The sequence below is a fragment of the Chelonia mydas genome, chromosome 11, assembly GCF_015237465.2.
Source record: "Chelonia mydas isolate rCheMyd1 chromosome 11, rCheMyd1.pri.v2, whole genome shotgun sequence".
NCBI classification, from domain to species: domain Eukaryota; kingdom Metazoa; phylum Chordata; order Testudines; family Cheloniidae; genus Chelonia; species Chelonia mydas.
Genome location: NC_051251.2, coordinates 70,934,581 through 70,941,203, shown reverse-complemented (window position 1 = coordinate 70,941,203; position 6,623 = coordinate 70,934,581).

The following is a 6,623-nucleotide window of genomic DNA, read 5'->3' as shown; positions in this document are numbered from 1 at the left end:
CATTGGCTGGGAACCACGGCCAATGGGAGCTGTGAGGGCAGTGCCTGCAGGCGGAGGCAGCACGCAGAGCCACCTAGCCATGCCTCCACCTAGGAGCATCAGGGACTGGTCGCCACTTCTGGGGAGCCACACGGAGCCAGGTAGGGAGCCTGCCAGCCCCACTCCAACCTGACTATACACCGGATTGTCTATGAAGATTAGAAATGCTGGTTTATAGAGCTCTCCGGTTGGTACAGGGCCAGATAACACAGCTTTTACTGTAGTAACATGATTGAAGAAGCTAAGGCACAGACAAACCTTTGGTAAAGGGAGCACACAGTATTGAGCTAATTTAGTGATTTCTGCCCAGTCCATGAAATCATGATTGTCCCAGAGCCCTAATTATAAACAAAACAACGATGAGCAAGACAAGTCGAACCTGAGATGGTATTAGGAGTCACCAGCACTTTCCCCATAATAAAGACGTTTCCCCACAGTATTCTTGCCAGCAAGTTAAAGAAGTATGGGCTGGATGAATGGACTATAAGGTGGATAGAAAGCTGGCTAGATTGTCGGGCTCAACGGGTAGTGATCAATGGCTCCATGTCTAGTTGGCAGCTGGTATCAAGTGGAGTGCCCCAGGGTTCGGTCCTGGGGCCAGTTTTGTTCAATATCTTCATAAATGATCTGGAGGATGGTGTGGATTGCACTCTCAGCAAGTTTGCAGACGACACTTAACTGGGAGGAGAGGTAAATACGCTGGAGGGTAGGGACAGGATACAGAGGGACCTAGACAAATTGGAGGACTGGGCCAAAAGAAATCTGATGAGGTTCAACAAGGACAAGTGCAGAGTCCTGCACTTAGGACGGAATAATCCCATGCACCGCTACAGAGTAAGGACCGAATGGCTAGGCAGCAGTTCTGCAGAAAAGGACCTAGGGGTTACAGTGGACGAGAAGCTGGATATGAGTCAACAGTGTGCCCTTGTTGCCAAGAAGGCTAATGGCATTTTGGGGTGTATAAGTAGGGGCATTGCCAGCAGATCGAGGGACGTGATCGTTCCCCTCTATTCGACACTGGTGAGGCCTCATCTGGAGTACTGTGTCCAGTTTTGGGCCCCACACTACAAGAAGGATGTGGAAACATTGGAAAGAGTCCAGCGGAGGGCAACAAAAATGATTAGGGGACTGGAACACATGACTTATGAGGAGAGGCTGAGGGCACTGGGAATGTTTAGTCTACGGAAGAGAAGAATGAGGGGGGATTTGATAGCTGCTTTCAACTACCTGAAAGGGGGTTCCAAAGAGGATGGCTCTAGACTGTTCTCAGCGGTAGCAGATGACAGAACAAGGAGTAATGGTCTCAAGTTGCAGTGGGGGAGGTTTACATTGGATATTGGGAAAAACTTTTTCACTAGGAGGGTGGTGAAGCACTGGAATGTGTTACCTAGGGAGGTGGTGGAATCTCCTTCCTTAGAAGTTTTTAAGGTCAGGCTTGACAAAGCCCTGGCTGGAATGATTTAATTGGGGATTGGTCCTGCTTTGAGCAGGGCGTTGGACTAGATGACCTCCTGAGGTCCCTTCCAACCCTGATATTCTATGATTCTATGAAAGATTACAGCATGTGTCAATACAAACCTCTCACTGCCCATGGCCGAGTCAAGCTGAACCAGGAGAACAGCAGGGTCTTAGAAACTACGGAGCTAGTCCTCAGACAGTTCACCCCACAGACGAGCAGTCCCCAAAATCTTTTCCAATATACAGAGAACAACCTGCTCAAGCAGCAAATCCCTCACATGTAGAGTGCCACAGGAATACTCTACTAACATCCTTTTCAGCGCCCCTTTTTCTGGTTCTCTTTCCCCAAATATTATGCAAGAGCCAAAAGCGCCTGTCTTATAAAGGCTCCAGACTCCTCCCCTTCCCAGCATGCTTTGCTTTAAAGAGCTTGACAGGTAGCCTGGTCTTTCCCACTTTTCTCAGTAGAACAAGCCCGCTTTCCACCAACATCTGGAATCCATTTCCCAGGTGAGGACAAAGGTATCACAGGCCATTTCATGGTGTTTTCCCCTGAAACCAAACTACCAATGAATGTTCAAAATGGGAGGAAACCGGGCTCCACGCTCCTTTCTCTCCAGGCCTCCCAGACAAACAAGGAGGAAAAGCTCTGCTTGTTAAAAAGAAATATCTGCTTCCCCCGAGCTCATCTTTAATCCTCAGCGCCTGCTCATTCCATCACAAAACCCTGCTTTTCATCCCCTAGCTATACATATGGGCCAATGGGGTTGGAAATTGGCTTCTGGGGCTAAGGTCGCATTTTTCCATCAAGTTTCACAAAGAGTGAGCAGGTGGTCCCAGAGCTGAGCCCCTGCCCACCTTCCCCTCTTCCCAAATCCAGTAGAAGCTCACGGTTTTGTTTGTTTGTTCCTGGAGTCAAGGGGTGGAATGAAGAAGCAGCAAAACAAACCAACCACATGAGCAGAGCAAGCTGCACACCCGAGAAGAACATAGTAGCAAACGCCCAGGCTGTGTGCATCTAGGCCTTCTGGAGGCAAGCTGAGCTAGTGCTCTGTCCAGAGGTGGGTGGCTCTCCATTAACTATACAACGGGCTGTGTCCAGTCGGTACAATCTAGCCCAAAAGTTCTTCCTGATTCCTGGGGGTTTCCTTCAGATGCCTTTGCACTGAATAAAGTGTGTGATAAAAATGGATGTCTTTCAAGAAAACTGATGTGTCTAAATAGGATCTGAGCACTTGGAAGATTAGGGCTCCCAGTTTAAGTTTATCCTCTCTCATAGGATTAAGGCACATCTATGTTTACACATGTGCGCGCGCACACACACACATATTCTGGGATCTTCAAACCATCCAGGTGGTGGAAAGAGGCTAGAAAACAGCTGGATCGGGGCTGTTAAGAATTCCCCACCGCGGCGTTGGTCTCAGCTCATATCAAACTAACATACCTGGCGCCTATGGAAACTGCACCACTGTGCTCTAGTGTAGGGGGCATGTCAAAGGCCAGGGGACCTTTGTCTCCTGCATAATTTAAAGGCGCCGTAGGCAGTTCTGCTCTAAGCAGCAGTGAGTGCGGGTACTCCCTGAAAACTCAGAGCTGGAGCCAGCTCTCAGTTGCTCCCAAATCTGCCCCGCGTCGTTCTCAGCAGAGGAGAGAGTCTGGGCCTTTATGTTTTACCCAACTTCTTTTATGACAAACTCAGTAAGACATGTAACACAAAACCAGGTTCTTCCTGCTGAAGAATTGGCTTCTTTCCAGATATAACCCATTGGCCCTCCCTTCAGTCAGCTGGCCGGACAAAGGGGCCTCTTGTAAAGCTCCCATGAGGCTGCCAGGAAAAGGTGTGTGGCACTGAAGTAGCAGTCACCTCCTTTCTGGAAGTTCTGGGAAGAAAATGCTTTATTCTGGGAACTGGGTTTGCTTGAGCACAGTGTTCATTGCTGCTGCTAACCTAGTGGCTCATGCCTCACCAGTGCATTTTGCATGGGGCTGTTCCTTGGTGTCCTTTCAAGTTGATAACTCAGGTCACGGTGCATGCAACTTTGATTCTATTCACTGCGCTCCACCACTTTAAATGTAAGAATTCTGCCTCCCAACGAGGGGCCAAGGCTGCGGCAAGGTTCAAGCTACGGAAGCTTAAAGGGAAAACATGTTAGTTTGCATCTCATAGGGTGAAATTCACTGTGGTGCTGAGGGCCAGAAGGAGGGTTATGCACCACAGCAGCCTTGTACTGGCTCTGAGCCACAGTGGATTTCACCTAGGGAGATGCTGGACCTACCTCGCCACCTTGCTTCAGTCATTTACAGCCATGCTAACTCACACTGGACAGACATAAGTGTGGACACAAGATAGAGATTCAGATGCTTGAGCACTGGAGTCCTAAATCTTAAGGTGGTCAGCTAACTCGTGCGCACATCCTTTGCCCTGTGCCTGGAAAATATAATTGCTTTGGGACGGTAATGTCTAGCAATTTTATATATAGGTCTTAATCCATAGTTGGTGGTAAAGCACAAGCTGGCACAGCTGTGAATGTCAGTAAAACAATCCCTTTGAGTATGCAGAGCCACCTGAGGCAGCCTGTTAATGTACTTGGTGTTAGAATGATGTCTTGGGACAGGGCCATGCCGATACTACTTGCACATTTGGATGCTGGCAGGAAGCCTGGGAGCAGAGGGAAAGAATGGGGATGACCATGTAGGAACGAAGGAGGAGGTGGCGCACCAAGGCACTTCCTACTACCAATAGCGTGGCAGAGCTGGTCACTTTAATAAAACCTCCGCACCCATCTCAATGTCATTACGTGGCATAAAGCTAGAGGAAGGACTCAGACTCCCTCTTGCTACATTTAATGTTCAATTTATGTACAGAAGAAAGTCATCTCGCCTCACCCACTTTGAATCCATGACACAGCTCTGCCCCGCCACTGGGATCCAGATGGCACAAGTCTCATAGACCAAGCTCAGAGCCAGCATTCCTGGCTGCAACAACACTGACGCTGGATTCCAAGACTCGTTTCCATGTAAGTGGTAGTTGTCCAAAGGGCAGCTGTGTAACAATTGCAGAGATCAGCATTGGCTGGTGCTTTTCCTCATCAGCTTCTCTGAGGTGCAGTGAACCAGGGTAAATGGGCTGCAGGGAGAATGAAGGTGAATTCAGAGCAGCATTTGCATGTGTCAGACAAACCCCTAGGATGTGTCTCGCTGGAAAACTATTTAGCTGCAGTTCCGGGTCACTGGGAAACATGGCTCCAGCCACTGGCATCAACCCAAACACCTGAGCCATCTGAAACAGCCTAGCAGGGTGTGAAATGAAATCCAGTTGCATCACTGCCCCAGTTTTACAGCACTCAGTCCTTTGTTTTAGCTGAAAGGAAGAGAGGAATATCCCTTTGCACCCAAGCAGAGTGCTCAGCTTAGAGCCCTGAGCAGAACAAGTCAGCTGGGGACTGCTGCACTGGAGAGGAGTAATGGACTCCCGTGCTGGGAAGCTTCACATTACTGAAACATGAGTGCTAGGACCAATTCTCCTCGTTATTTGGGTGCTCCCTGCTGGATTTTTCCATACCAGAGCCCCCGTCCTATTTAGCAGCACAGGAAGGGCAGGCGGGACATAAACCCCCAGCACATCTTTACAACCCCTAGCTTAGGGCTATTGTTTCAGGTTATGTTCAGACTCCGGCAGGCAGCACTGGCCTCAGTTTATATTCCCGATGTTCGCCCTGCAACTAGAAATATAGCTTTTAAATGAAATGAAGGTGGTCTAAAACCCTAGTGCCGCAGGGCCTTCCCCCAGGCCGCCCCTTGCTGCACTGCAACACTCTCTGTGCTCATGCTGAATAGGTTGGCAGAGAGGGGTGTCCTGTGGGGCACAGGCTATGTTCTAGATGACAGATTGGAGTAACAGCCATGCAGCTGCAGGGTCTATCCCTCTAACCTTAACCTGGTTTCCTCCACCAAGGCCATGGACTTGGGCTTTGTGCAGTGGGGCTTTCCACTGACCCTCACACTAGTGCAGCTGCATCAGCAGTGAATAATGGTCTCCCATTTGGGACAAGAAAGACAAGGCCATGGACAGCAAGAGTACACGTGACTGATGCTCCTCTTCCCCGCCCTGCAGAGACGGCAGGGAGGGAGATTTCCCTTCCTCTTACCTTCTGTGACATTCTCCTCACTTTCTTGCGTTGGTGAGCAGCTTCCTGAAATCAAAACACTTCAGTTTAGGGCTACACTGCAACTGGAGGTGACACTCAGCACTTGTAGACTTACCCAAGCCAGCTTTGACCTAGCCAGCTCAAACAATAGCAGGGAGGCTGCACAAGCCCTGCGGAACCCTGAGTATGCACTCAAGTGGCAAGCCCATGCCATCATGGCTTCACTGCCACGATTATTTAATCTAGGTAGATCAATGCTAGCTCAGGTACATCTACATGTGCTGCACTCACACCTCAGGTACGTCTCGATATGCTGCAGTTCCACCTTACAGTGCAGATGTACCCCGAGTTAGGGAAAATGTGCAGCTGTGGAGCAAACCAGTTGGTTGACCCTTCCCAGGAGTTTTATAGCATGGAAACACATTTCTCCGATTATCTCCCAAGAGCAATATGAAAGCTTGGAAAGGATCTCAGCATGGGGCAGCAACAAAAGGATATTGACAAGAGGATTCCATCTCTTTCATAAGGATCTGAATTGTACCCTGGGGCCTGATGCTGAAGGTAACATCAGTGGGAGACGTGGGTGCTGGACCCTTTGGGAAGTGAGGCTCCCTCACTGCAGAGAATAGCATGCTCTATTGGTCAGTAGGAAAGGCCAAAATTCAGCAATTTCCAAATGGACACCTCAGAACCAGTCATTGGGGCAGTGGATTTTTTTTTTATTTTCAGTGTTGGTATTTAACAATCCCCTTTTACTTTCACTAAAGAGGTGTCAAATTACTTCAAGAGGTGACACTTACAGGACGTACATGACATTTAACCTGGCACAGCACAAAAAGCAGTGTGCTTGTGTTGTGCGTTGTACCGCTGGAGCATTGGGTGCTAATCAATTCCTGACACAAGGTACATCCAGAATGAACAACACTCCCATTCTCATTTACTATAAACAGAGCCAGGACTTTTACAATATAATAGGAT